Raw genomic sequence first — 14,148 nt, 5'->3', positions numbered from 1 at the left:
CATCCACCGCAGCTGACCTTCCTTTAAAGGTTTCCTACCCAGTCATCCACAGCAGCTTAAAGGTTTCCTACCCAGTCATCCACAGCAGCTGACCTTCCTTTAAAGGTTTCCTACCCAGTCATCCACAGCAGGTTAAAGGTTTCCTACCCAGTCATCCACAGCAGCTGACCTTCCTTTAAAGGTTTCCTACCCAGTCATCCACAGCAGCTGACCTTCCTTTAAAGGTTTCCTACCCAGTCATCCACAGCAGCTGACCTTCCTTTAAAGGTTTCCTACCCAATTCATCCACAGCAGCTGACCTTCCTTTAAAGGTTTCCTACCTAATTCATCCACAGCAGCTGACCTTCCTGCCTTCCCTGTGGTGACCTCCCCACTAAAGGTTTCCTACCCAGTCATCCACAGCAGCTGACCTTCCTTTAAAGGTTTCCTACCCAATTCATCCACAGCAGCTGACCTTCCTTTAAAGGTTTCCTACCCAATTCATCCACAGCAGCTGACCTTCCTGCCTTCCCTGTGGTGACCTCCCCACTAAAGGTTTCCTACCCAGTCATCCACAGCAGCTGACCTTCCTGCCTTCCCTGTGGTGACCTCCCCACAAAAGGTCATCTATGAAAATATATTATTCAGTTAAGTGAAGTCAAATGTTTTGCTTTTGGTGAGGCTAATACAAATCAAATATGTATATGAAGCCTACCAGAGTCCTCCATTAACGCAATGCCAATGTTGGCCCTTGTCATATTGACGTCGTCATTGTACAGTCCCGTAGTCCCTAAGAGCAGCTGCTCTGCAATCTTAAAATACAGGTTAGTGTTAGCTGTGTTCTTTTAGAATGTATGAAATTGTTACTAGGATATAAATTATAGTCTATATAATTACTTACTTTGCATACAAGCACCCCACATGATGTCGCATCCCTTTGTCGAGGATGAGAGACGGTCTCACACTGCCACCGTGGAATGGTGCCACCGCCTCTCATCCTTCACATAGTAGCTCTGAAGAATAAACACAACTGTTTGTTACTGCACGTCAGAAACCATTGAACAGATTTACAATGAAGCACAATAAATCTTGGATTTACTTGCCTTGTTGCATTTTCACATTGGGTCACCCTCTGGGGTGTAGCTGACATTGGGTCACCCTCTGGGGTGTAGCTGACATTGGGTCACCCTCTGGGGTGTAGCTGACATTGGGTCACCCTCTGGGGTGTAGCTGACATTGGGTCACCCTCTGGGGTGTAGCTGACATTGGGTCACCCTCTGGGGTGTAGCTGACATTGGGTCACCTTCTGGGGTGTAGCTGACATTGGGTCACCCTCTGGGGTGTAGCTGACATTGGGTCACCCTCTGGGGTGTAGCTGACATTGGGTCACCCTCTGGGGTGTAGCTGACATTGGGTCACCCTCTGGGGTGTAGCTGACATTGGGTCACCCTCTGGGGTGTAGCTGACATTGGGTCACCCTCTGGGGTGTAGCTGACATTGGGTCACCTTCTGGGGTGTAGCTGACATTGGGTCACCCTCTGGGGTGTAGCTGACATTGGGTCACCTTCTGGGGTGTAGCTGACATTGGGTCACCCTCTGGGGTGTAGCTGACATTGGGTCACCCTCTGGGGTGTAGCTGACATTGGGTCACCTTCTGGGGTGTAGCTGACATTGGGTCACCCTCTGGGGTGTAGCTGACATTGGGTCACCTTCTGGGGTGTAGCTGACATTGGGTCACCCTCTGGGGTGTAGCTGACATTGGGTCACCCTCTGGGGTGTAGCTGACATTGGGTCACCCTCTGGGGTGTAGCTGACATTGGGTCACCTTCTGGGGTGTAGCTGACATTGGGTCACCCTCTGGGGTGTAGCTGACATTGGGTCACCTTCTGGGCCGACACACACACACACCACACATAAATTATACACATTCATTATACCTTTTAGCCCCGTTTCTTTTTGGTCTTTGAACTCATTGTCAATGATAGTGTAGATGGGATAGGGATCCTTGTCATGCTTTCCTCTCTGTTCTGAGGATTCATTATAAATCGGACATCATATGTCCACTCCAATTTCTGCAGCACCCTGTACACCTGGGGGACGAGAGAGAGACAGACAGAGAGACAGACAGAGACAGGTGAGACAGACAGACAGACAGACAGACAGACAGACAGACAGAGAGGAGAGAGAGGAGAAAGAGGAGAAAGAGAGACAGACAGACAGAGAGAGACAGAGTGAGAGAGACGGAGAGAGCAAAGTGTAATGTTAGTATTAAAGAATATATCGTTCACACAAAAAACTTGAACAGTAACAGTTTCCAGCTTGTAGATCTGCTACTTCTGCCGTTTTTTTAACCAGCCAGCTGATGAAGTGGTCATTTCTGTAATGATAGCTCAGCGCACATGGTTGTGGGGTGTGCGCGGGCACCAGGTACCCTATGTTACCTACGCGGGTACCTGCAGAACTATCGCAGGTAGGTGGTTTCTTTTTGGTCTTTGAACTCATTGTCAATGATAGTGTAGATGGGATAGGATCCTCTCTGCTCTGAAAGAACACGTTCATCTATCTGAAAAAACACAACAAATAAGGCCTCAATTATGACTCATAAACTCACTTCCTGTTCCCTTGTAGGATGCGTTAAAATCAAGGGACATTTGTACCGCATTTCATGCTTTGCACACTGCCCCCATGATTATATCCCATATGCCAGGGGATCAATCTGCAATTGATCATTTGATTTGTGAACATGGTGTGATTGTAACACTAACACTTTTAAAAGCAAACGTTATCCTTACTTTTTTCACGCCCCTGGATTTTTTATTCCCATATAAGGGTCATCTCCTTTGATGGCCCTTTTGGGCCACCAATGTCAGGTATGCATTTATAATCTACACGCACGCACGCACGCACGCACGCACACACACACACACACACACACACACTCAAATTAAGATCCAGGGGTTGTTGACAGAGAGCAAAGTGTAATGTTAGTATTAAAGAATATATCGTTCACACAAAAGCATTAGAAGTCGCGCCACATTCCCAGCTTGTAGATCTGCTACTTCTCACGTTTTTTTAATTGGAAACTTGAACAGTAACAGTTTTGGAGCGGTCAGACTTACCCCGGTGGTGCCGTCTCTCACAACCAGCCAGCTGATGAAGCGGTCCTGTCCGTAGTGAAATCTCAGCGCACATGGTCGTGGGGTGTTCGCGGGTGCCAGGTTCCCTACGTTGGCCCGGAGTAACCAGGGCATTCTTCCCGTTGGCTCATCAAACAGACTCACAATATTATCATCAGTAGGACCAACACCAGCTGCTAGAATGGTCGGGTCCCGGAACCAGCCGCTGCCGCGGGTAGGTTCAGAACTATCGCAGATAGGTGGTCCTGCTGCAAACGATGTTCTGTAGTCTCTGCAGAGAGAGAGAGAGATTTCAGCGAGATTTGTGAGCCGTTTACCCTACACTGCTTACAGCAAATTACCTCTGACCTCTGTACATAGACATTATGTTATATAAACACTGCAACTAACTTTAATTCAATTACATTTGAATAAATTACTGCTACTCGCAAATGTTGTTTTTTTGTTTTATACTAAGTGAATCAGAATCAGAATCAAATGTTATTTCAAAAACATTTTTATCAACGTCCTTCTACACATTTTTAGTACTCTTTTCTAATGAGCTATTATGATTAATTAATTAATACATTAAAATAATAAATTAGACATTTACCCAAAGAACGAAGTATTCTCCAGTTTCAGCATAGGACGTTTGTCCCACCACAAGTGGTACTGTATGTAGTATCTGTCAGCAGGCTGGCAAGACATTAAAACATATATTAAATTGTGGCAGATTATATTTTTGACAGGTTGAATGTAAATACTTTAGACACATTAATAAATATCACACATGGACTAACCGTCAATTTTCTGACACTCTCATCAGAGACACAATTGTTTCTTTCTTGAATTCTCGGGTTCCGGAACCAGCCCGTGCCGTGGGTTGCTACACTACAGAACTATCAGATAGGGTCACGTCCTGGTCCGCAAACGTTGTTCTGAATACTGAATATAAGAAATATTTTGTTAATAGAATAAGTTAATGTAATGTTATCCAGCTTACTTTTCATTACATATCAGTGTTTTCATCTCTAAATTAAAAAATACAAGTTAGCTGACCTTATTGTATGTTTTACATCTACTAGCCCTTACCCGTTGTGAGATATTGTCCCCCCCCCCCTTGTGGCCGCAGGGGGTACTGCACGTTTTCGCATTTTTAATTCACTAATACATTCATTATTAATCATTAATGTGTAAAATGGGAAAAAAGGGCTTCGTTAAGACCTCCATATTATTATGGTCAATGCCTGTGTTAAAAGTGGGAGTGATTGGTGCAGGCAATGAGGAGCTACGGCAGTGTTTCAGTCAGACAGACACAGACAGACAGACAGACAGACAGACAGACAGACAGACAGACAGACAGACAGACAGACAGACAGACAGACAGACACACAGACACACACAGACACACACACACACACACACACACACACACACACACACACACACACACACACACACACACACACACAATGTCACACATGATAATGATTCAGTGATTCAGCACGGAACATAGTATACGAATGCAATTCGTCTCCGACTTCAGTTTCGTCAGGATGAATGGCAGCAATTCGTGTCATTTCCGCCTTAACAATGAAATAGAGAGGTTATAGAATTATATTAATTTGGAATTAAAAATAAGCTTTTTGTTATTGCAATCACCTCTGCATCATTGTGAACTTTGAATGTTTGGAAATCAAATTCGTCATAATTGACCGGATCAAATGAGGTTTCATAAATTATCTCCAATGGTGTGTAGTGGCATTTCTTTTCCAAAAATAATATTTCCAATTTTTCCAATAGCCACATTCACCAGTTTGAAGCAGGCTTGTAATGACTCGTAACTACAGGTGGGCACACTGTATTTGCACATCCAAAGGCAGTAACTGGACCACAGTAGCTACTCACAGACAGACTCCACGAGGCGGCGCAGATGATGGTAATGGAGTTTAGTGAAGAATGTACAGAAAATGCACACAAAAACGAAATAAAAGTATAGTCCTTTCCTTGCACAAAATACAGATTGTCTTCTGTTATCTTGTCTGATAGTGTTACAGGTTCTAATAAAAGTATAGTCCTTTCCTTGCACAAAATACAGATTGTCTTCTGTTATCTTGTCTGATAGTGTTACAGGTTCTAATAAAAGTATAGTCCTTTCCTTGCACAAAATACAGATTGTCTTCTGTTATCTTGTCTGATAGTGTTACAGGTTCTAATAAAAGTATAGTCCTTTCCTTGCACAAAATACAGATTGTCTTCTGTTATCTTGTCTGATAGTGTTACAGGTTCTAATAAAAGTATAGTCCTTTCCTTGCACAAAATACAGATTGTCTTCTGTTATCTTGTCTGATAGTGTTACAGGTTCTAATAAAAGTATAGTCCTTTCCTTGCACAAAATACAGATTGTCTTCTGTTATCTTGTCTGATAGTGTTACAGGTTCTAATAAAAGTATAGTCCTTTCCTTGCACAAAATACAGATTGTCTTCTGTTATCTTGTCTGATAGTGTTACAGGTTCTAATAACAGGAGGAGACATAAAAAAACACCCGAAAATTACGGTCAAAACTGTTGTGTTCCACGCGTCAAACTAGCGTCCGTCTTCACTCTTTTTTTCTTATGTTGCATAAACCACACCAATTAACCAATTAACCGCTGCTGCGCGTCATGAACATTACATTACACTTTAGGGGGCGCTCTTTACCAACTGCAAAAACAGTTATATCTAAGCATGGAAAGCTGCTAATCAACATTCAAACATAAATGCAATAATAAGGCAATAATGAAATACAAGAAAAATATGAATTACACATTGTAACCACTTTGGCTCTTACAGGTGTGTAAATCTTTGGCAAATCATTATGGTTTTGCACCAGTTTCATCTGTCAATGGAAAATACATATTACATGTATTTAGAATTAAGAAATAAAATTGTACTTGATACGATTAATAGTGAACAGTACATTGAAGATTAATAGTGAACGGTACATTGAAGATTAATAGTGAACAGTACATTGAAGATTAATAGTGAACAGTACATTGAAGATTAATAGTGAACGGTACATTGAGTCTACATTATACTTTAGATTTCCGTTGTGTAATCAATCAGCATAATTGTATAAACATGTAATATTACAACACTTATTATTTTGATTTAGCATATTGGCCTTAGCCATGCTGTACATACCTGTGTTTTTCTCCACCAGCACACCGATTGGTCCAACTGTAAGGGTTTGGTTGCATATTCTTTGCATTTTCTCAAAGGAAGTTTGATTTATTTTGTGGTTATGAAGTTCGATGTGTTTTGAAGAAGATTCTTTCATTTCACAATATGAATACAACACATTTTTCAACTGTCGTTTGAGCTGTTCAGGCGCGGAAGAATTAATCAAGGATCGTAATTCGGGACAAATTTCGTTCCGACGTTTCTGATTTTTCTGGTGGAATCTATCATAATTGACAATTCGGCAATTGGTATTTGTGATGGGGTGGTTTTCGCTGAATCTGTCTGGAGTTGGCTGGACAGTGTGCATGCCCTTGGCTTTGACTTTTAAAAGCTGTACACACTCAGGATTTATGTTTAGTTTTCCACTCTCTGCCAATTCAACATTCTGAAGGTTATCTATGCAAAGTCTGCCCTGCAACTTATCATGGAAATATTCATTTGTGGTGCGATTTGAAACGTGTTCAATTAGGCTATACTGTTTTCATGTATCTTCTGTATTGTATTTGATTTTTTGTCTCTGGCTCATCCCCCTCCTAATTATTAAAAATAAATGATATTTTAGAGTGCTTCAGTACGTTGACCAGCTTTATGGAGATGCTGATTTTCCTTTCCAGCTGGATTTGGCACCTTCCCACAGTGCCAAAGCTACTAGTGATAGGTGTACTGATTACTGTGCTTAACTGACCAGCCAACTATAGCCTGACCTGAACCCACAGATAATCTATGTTTTAAGGTGTGAGACACCAGATTCAACAATACAAATGAGTTTAAAGCTGCTATCAAAGCAAATCTGGGCTTCCATAACACCTCGGTGCCACAGGCGGATCACCTCCATTGATGAAATAATTTGTTCATGAGGTCTCCTGTAGACAGACAGGGCTGGGGAGTTAGCTGTTAATATAGCAGGAGGAGAGACTACCATGAGGTCTCCTGTAGACAGAAAGGGGGAGTTAGCTGTTAATATAGCAGGAGGAGAGACTACCCATGAGGTCTCCTGTAGACAGACAGGGCTGGGGAGTTAGCTGTTAATATAGCAGGAGGAGAGACTACCCATGAGGTCTCCTGTAGACAGACAGGGCTGGGGAGTTAGCTGTTAATATAGCAGGAGGAGAGACTACCCATGTGGTCTCCTGTAGACAGACAGGGGGAGTTAGCTGTTAATATAGCAGGAGGAGAGACTACCCATGAGGTCTCCTGTAGTCAGACAGGGGGAGTTAGCTGTTAATATAGCAGGAGGAGAGACTACCCATGTGGTCTCCTGTAGACAGACAGGGGGAGTTAGCTGTTAATATAGCAGGAGGAGAGACTACCCATGAGGTCTCCTGTAGACAGACAGGGGGAGTTAGCTGTTAATATAGCAGGAGGAGAGACTACCCATGAGGTCTCCTGTAGACAGACAGAGGGAGTTAGCTGTTAATATAGCAGGAGGAGAGACTACCCATGAGGTCTCCTGTAGACAGACAGGGGAGTTAGCTGTTAATATAGCAGGAGGAGAGACTACCCATGAGGTCCCCTTTAGACAGAAAGGGGGAGTTAGCTGTTAATATAGCAGGAGGATTGACTACCCATGTGGTCTCCTGTAGTCAGACAGGGGGAGTTAGCTGTTAATATAGCAGGAGGAGAGACTACCCATGAGGTCTCCTGTAGACACAGGGGGAGTTAGCTGTTAATATAGCAGGAGGGGAGACTACCCATGAGGTCTCCTGTAGACAGACAGGGGGAGTTAGCTGTTAATATAGCAGGAGGAGAGACTACCCATGAGGTCTCCTGTAGACAGACAGGGGGAGTTAGCTGTTAATATAGCAGGAGGGGAGACTACCCATGTGGTCTCCTGTAGTCAGACAGGGGGAGTTAGCTGTTAATATAGCAGGAGGAGAGACTACCCATGAGGTCTCCTGTAGACAGACAGGGCTGGGGAGTTAGCTGTTAATATAGCAGGAGGAGAGACTACCCATGTGGTCTCCTGTAGACAGACAGGGGGAGTTAGCTGTTAATATAGCAGGAGGAGAGACTACCCATGAGGTCTCCTGTAGACAGACAGGGGGAGTTAGCTGTTAATATAGCAGGAGGAGAGACTACCCATGAGGTCTCCTGTAGACAGACAGAGGGAGTTAGCTGTTAATATAGCAGGAGGAGAGACTACCCATGAGGTCTCCTGTAGACAGACAGGGGAGTTAGCTGTTAATATAGCAGGAGGAGAGACTACCCATGAGGTCCCCTTTAGACAGAAAGGGGGAGTTAGCTGTTAATATAGCAGGAGGAGAGACTACCCATGAGGTCTCCTGTAGACACAGGGGGAGTTAGCTGTTAATATAGCAGGAGGAGAGACTACCCATGAGGTCTCCTGTAGACAGACAGGGGGAGTTAGCTGTTAATATAGCAGGAGGGGAGACTACCAATGTGGTCTCCTGTAGTCAGACAGGGGGAGTTAGCTGTTAATAGAGCAGGAGGAGAGACTACCCATGAGGTCTCCTGTAGACAGACAGGGGGAGTTAGCTGTTAATATAGCAGGAGGAGAGACTACTCATGTGGTCTCCTGTAGACAGACAGGGGGAGTTACCTGTTAATATAGCAGGAGGAGAGACTACCCATGAGGTTTCCTGTAGACAGACAGGGGGAGTTAGCTGTTAATATAGCAGGAGGAGAGACTACCCATGAGGTCTCCTGTAGACAGACAGCGAGGGGGAGTTAGCTGTTAATATAGCAGGAGGAGAGACAACCCATGAGGTCTCCTGTAGACAGACAGCGAGGGGGAGTTAGCTGTTAATATAGCAGGAGGAGAGACAACCCATGAGGTCTCCTGTAGACAGACAGCGAGGGGGAGTTAGCTGTTAATATAGCAGGAGGAGAGACTACCCATGTGGTCTCCTGTAGACAGACAGGGGGAGTTAGCTGTTAATATAGCAGGAGGAGAGACTACCCATGAGGTCTCCTGTAGACAGACAGGGGGAGTTAGCTGTTAATATAGCAGGAGGAGAGACTACCCATGAGGTCTCCTGTAGACAGACAGGGGGAGTTAGCTGTTAATATAGCAGGAGGGGAGACTACCCATGAGGTCTCCTGTACACAGACAGGGCTGGGGAGTTAGCTGTTAATATAGCAGGAGGAGAGACTACCCATGAGGTCTCCTGTAGACAGACAGGGCTGGGGAGTTAGCTGTTAATATAGCAGGAGGAGAGACTACCCATGTGGTCTCCTGTAGACAGACAGGGCTTGGGAGTTAGCTGTTAATATAGCAGGAGGAGAGACTACCCATGTGGTCTCCTGTAGACAGACAGGGGGAGTTAGCTGTTAATATAGCAGGAGGAGAGACTACCCATGAGGTCTCCTGTAGACAGACAGGGGGAGTTAGCTGTTAATATAGCGGGAGGAGAGACTACCCATGAGGTCTCCTGTAGACAGACAGGGGGAGTTAGCTGTTAATATAGCAGGAGGGGAGACTACCCATGAGGTCTCCTGTAGACAGACAGGGGGAGTTAGCTGTTAATATAGCAGGAGGAGAGACTACCCATGAGGTCTCCTGTAGACAGACAGGGGGAGTTAGCTGTTAATATAGCAGGAGGAGAGACAACCCATGAGGTCTCCTGTAGACAGACAGCGAGGGGGAGTTAGCTGTTAATATAGCAGGAGGAGAGACTACCCATGTGGTCTCCTGTAGACAGACAGGGCTAGGGAGTTAGCTGTTAATATAGCAGGAGGAGAGACTACCCATGTGGTCTCCTGTAGACAGACAGGGCTTGGGAGTTAGCTGTTAATATAGCAGGAGGAGAGACTACCCATGTGGTCTCCTGTAGACAGACAGGGGGAGTTAGCTGTTAATATAGCAGGAGGAGAGACTACCCATGAGGTCTCCTGTAGACAGACAGGGGGAGTTAGCTGTTAATATAGCAGGAGGAGAGACTACCCATGAGGTCTCCTGTAGACAGACAGGGGGAGTTAGCTGTTAATATAGCAGGAGGGGAGACTACCCATGAGGTCTCCTGTAGACAGACAGGGGGAGTTAGCTGTTAATATAGCAGGAGGAGAGACTACCAATGAGGTCTCCTGTAGACAGACAGGGGGAGTTAGCTGTTAATATAGCAGGAGGAGAGACTACCCATGAAGTCTCCTGTAGACAGACAGGGGGAGTTAGCTGTTAATATAGCAGGAGGGGAGACTACCCATGAGGTCTCCTGTAGACAGACAGGGCTGGGGAGTTAGCTGTTAATATAGCAGGAGGTGAGACTACCCATGAGGTCTCCTGTAGACAGACAGGGGGAGTTAGCTGTTAATATAGCAGGAGGAGAGACTACCCATGAGGTCTCCTGTAGACAGACAGGGGGAGTTAGCTGTTAATATAGCAGGAGGGGAGACTACCCATGAGGTCTCCTGTACACAGACAGGGCTGGGGAGTTAGCTGTTAATATAGCAGGAGAGACTACCCATGAGGTCTCCTGTAGACAGACAGGGGGAGTTAGCTGTTAATATAGCAGGAGGGGAGACTACCCATGAGGTCTCCTGTAGACAGACAGAGGGAGTTAGCTGTTAATATAGCAGGAGGAGAGACTACCCATGAGGTCTCCTGTAGACAGACAGGGGGAGTTAGCTGTTAATATAGCAGGAGGAGAGACTACCCATGAGGTCTCCTGTAGACAGACAGGGCTGGGGAGTTAGCTGTTAATATAGCAGGAGGAGAGACTACCCATGAGGTCTCCTGTAGACAGACAGGGGGAGTTAGCTGTTAATATAGCAGGAGGAGAGACTACCCATGAGGTCTCCTGTAGACAGACAGGGGGAGTTAGCTGTTAATATAGCAGGAGGAGAGACTACCCATGAGGTCTCCTGTAGACAGACAGGGGGAGTTAGCTGTTAATATAGCAGGAGGAGAGACTACCCATGAGGTCTCCTGTAGACAGACAGAGGGAGTTAGCTGTTAATATAGCAGGAGGAGAGACTACCCATGAGGTCTCCTGTAGACAGACAGGGCTGGGGAGTTAGCTGTTAATATAGCAGGAGAGACTACCCATGAGGTCTCCTGTAGACAGACAGGGGGAGTTAGCTGTTAATATAGCAGGAGGAGAGACTACCCATGAGGTCTCCTGTAGACAGACAGGGCTGGGGAGTTAGCTGTTAATATAGCAGGAGAGACTACCCATGAGGTCTCCTGTAGACAGACAGGGGGAGTTAGCTGTTAATATAGCAGGAGGAGAGACTACCCATGAGGTCTCCTGTAGACAGACAGGGGGAGTTAGCTGTTAATATAGCAGGAGGAGAGACTACCCATGAGGTCTCCTGTAGACAGACAGAGGGAGTTAGCTGTTAATATAGCAGGAGGAGAGACTACCCATGAGGTCTCCTGTAGACAGACAGGGGGAGTTAGCTGTTAATATAGCAGGAGGAGAGACTACCCATGAGGTCTCCTGTAGACAGACAGGGCTGGGGAGTTAGCTGTTAATATAGCAGGAGGAGAGACTACCCATGAGGTCTCCTGTAGACAGACAGGGGGAGTTAGCTGTTAATATAGCAGGAGGAGAGACTACCCATGAGGTCTCCTGTAGACAGACAGGGCTGGGGAGTTAGCTGTTAATATAGCAGGAGAGACTACCCATGAGGTCTCCTGTAGACAGACAGGGGGAGTTAGCTGTTAATATAGCAGGAGGAGAGACTACCCATGAGGTCTCCTGTAGACAGACAGGGGGAGTTAGCTGTTAATATAGCAGGAGGAGAGACTACACATGAGGTCTCCTGTAGACAGACAGGGCTGGGGAGTTAGCTGTTAACACTTAGGCCGCTATCATTTATTGAAAAATTAGGATCTAATTCACACTAGCATTTTTTTAATTTGAGCTCTTATTTTGAAAAGCCGCCATTTCCGGTCCATGAGCAGTAGTCATAACCTTGGAAGCTACATGGAGCGGACAGGCCTCGTTTACCATCTGAAGCCAGACCGGAGCTCTGCAGAGCTCCAGATCATCATATCTGTGCCGTCAAAGAAACGCTGTTTTGACCAAAATGCCATCTGGGACAAGGAATAGGAGATACAGGCGATTGAAAGAAATGGATAGAATGGATTATTATGGCGACGACGATCTAAGATGGGCGATCCAGTGCTGTGCTAACACAGCTAGCTAACCGGCTAATGTGAGTAGCATTATGGCTCGAGCAATCGAACGCGCCATAAAAGCGCAATTGCCGAAGGCCGTCGGCAATGGCGTTAAGCGTCAGTATCAAAATTAGGCTTCAATTGACTTTAATAGTCGGCAATGGCGCTGAAAGTATTAATATAGCAGGAGGGGAGACTACCCATGAGGTCTCCTGTAGACAGACAGGGCTGGGGAGTTAGCTGTTAATATAGCAGGAGGGGAGACTACCCATGAGGTCTCCTGTAGACAGACAGGGCTGGGGAGTTAGCTGTTAATATAGCAGGAGGGGAGACTACCCATGAGGTCTCCTGTAGACAGACAGCGAGGGGGAGTTAGCTGTTAATATAGCAGGAGGAGAGACTACCCATGAGGTATCCTGTAGACAGACAGGGGGAGTTAGCTGTTAATATAGCAGGAGGAGAGACTACCCATGAGGTCTCCTGTAGACAGACAGGGGGAGTTAGCTGTTAATATAGCAGGAGGAGAGACTACCCATGAGGTCTCCTGTAGACAGACAGGGCTGGGGAGTTAGCTGTTAATATAGCAGGAGGAGAGACTACCCATGAGGTCTCCTGTAGTCAGACAGGGCTGGGGAGTTAGCTGTTAATATAGCAGGAGGAGAGACTACCCATGAGGTCTCCTGTAGACAGACAGCGAGGGGGAGTTAGTTGTTAATATAGCAGGAGGAGAGACTACCCATGTGGTCTCCTGTAGACAGACAGGGCTTGGGAGTTAGCTGTTAATATAGCAGGAGGAGAGACTACCAATGTTGTCTCCTGTAGACAGACAGGGGGAGTTAGCTGTTAATATAGCAGGAGGAGAGACTACCCATGAGGTCTCCTGTAGACAGACAGGGGGAGTTAGCTGTTAATATAGCAGGAGGAGAGACTACCCATGAGGTCTCCTGTAGACAGACAGGGGGAGTTAGCTGTTAATATAGCAGGAGGGGAGACTACCCATGAGGTCTCCTGTAGACAGACAGGGGGAGTTAGCTGTTAATATAGCAGGAGGAGAGACTACCCATGAGGTCTCCTGTAGACAGACAGGGGGAGTTAGCTGTTAATATAGCAGGAGGAGAGACTACCCATGTGGTCTCCTGTAGACAGACAGGGCTTGGGAGTTAGCTGTTAATATAGCAGGAGGAGAGACTACCAATGTGGACTCCTGTAGACAGACAGGGGGAGTTAGCTGTTAATATAGCAGGAGGAGAGACTACCCATGAGGTCTCCTGTAGACAGACAGCGAGGGGGAGTTAGCTGTTAATATAGCAGGAGGAGAGACTACCCATGTGGTCTCCTGTAGACAGACAGGGCTGGGGAGTTAGCTGTTAATATAGCAGGAGGGAAACTACCCATGTTAAAAAGTGCGTCATCAGTGCCCATACCCGAGGTGGGGTTGGCGAAAGGGCCTTTCTGTGCAGAGTTTGCATGTTCTCCCCGTGTCCCCTAGGGTAGGTACACTCACAAAAACATGCAGTAATCCTGGTCTCTAAACAAACTGCCTCCCCCTGGCCAGCCGGGGTGCCTGATGGAGGGGAAAGGAACAGGTTGGAATAACGTGTTCCTTCCACGCGCTACGTCCAACCAGGGAAACTCCCCCCTGTCACGTGTAAAGGCGCAACTTGGACACTCAGGCAGGAAGGAAGCATGAGTTAAAGTCAGTTGCTCTCCCCATGTCCCCCATATGTGACCGGGTCTGGCAAATAGGC

The sequence above is a fragment of the Electrona antarctica genome (assembly GCF_951216825.1).
Source record: "Electrona antarctica genome assembly, chromosome: 1".
Taxonomy (NCBI): domain Eukaryota; kingdom Metazoa; phylum Chordata; class Actinopteri; order Myctophiformes; family Myctophidae; genus Electrona; species Electrona antarctica.
Note: the sequence above shows the minus strand (reverse complement) of the source record.